A 1,035-nucleotide genomic window follows, 5' to 3' on the forward strand; every position below is an offset into this window, starting at 1 on the left:
GTCCTTCTTGGTCACATAAGATGCAGAGAACAAAGTCAGAAGTCTGCACCTTACACCTCCAGTCTGTTGTCTTCCTTTTTCCCTCCACCTTTTTTGTGACCCGCCCTCCACAGTCTCCAGGGAAGGGTTCTACATGCTGGTGGTGTCAAGCCTGGTATCACAAGATTCTGCAGTACCCCAGAAGAGGGGTTCCATGTGCCCAGGTTTGTGGGAGAAGTGTGTGTGGGCGTAATTTCTGGAAGAGTTCATCTGTGTTCACGATGATACAATAAACAGGTTGATATTGATTGATTGATTGATTAACACAATGATGATGATGACATTGATAATGATGATTCTCAGGAAGTCCAGGACATTTATCTAGTTCATAAAACCCCCGGCATACTGTCAACTCTATGACAGTTCAGTTCATACTTCATGTGAGATTCAAAAGAAAATGAACATTTTCACCTGTATGCATTAAACTAAATCGATAACATGTACTGTGTCTGAAAGCTGCATGTTTCATGGGATTGGTTAGAACAGGTGTCTGAAAGCTGCATGTTTCATGGGATTGGTTAGAACAGGTGTCTGAAAGCTGCATGTTTCATGGGATTGGTAGAACAGGTGCAGAGGAGGGCGTCTTCAGGGGGCGCGATGTTAGGGAACAGAGGAAACTGCAGACATGGACAGGGCACCCCTCACTCTCCAGCTGCTCTCTCTGTGCGCATTGCAGGCTGACCTATCTCCTCATTAGTCCGATCACTCCTCGCACTTCTCAGAGCTCCTGTCCTGAGTGTGCCCTGCAGCCCAGCCCTCCTGACTCCCTCAGGGAGCGTTGTATCTGGACCCCCACTGATGTCCCCTCACTGCTTCTTGCACAGTCTCACACCAGTGTGTCCTCAGTGGTCATGGAGTTCAGTTGCAGGGAGTACTGGTCTGTGGATGTGTCTCTGGAGATGGAGATGTGTCTCGTAAGGGTCAGGCTGTCGTAAGTGTTCCCACGGCAATGCATGTCCCCAACCCCTTCCGGCCCCTTCCATGGGGTCTGGTAGA

This window comes from Pteropus vampyrus, unplaced genomic scaffold, assembly GCF_000151845.1.
Source record: "Pteropus vampyrus isolate Shadow unplaced genomic scaffold, Pvam_2.0 Scaffold692, whole genome shotgun sequence".
Lineage (NCBI taxonomy): Eukaryota > Metazoa > Chordata > Mammalia > Chiroptera > Pteropodidae > Pteropus > Pteropus vampyrus.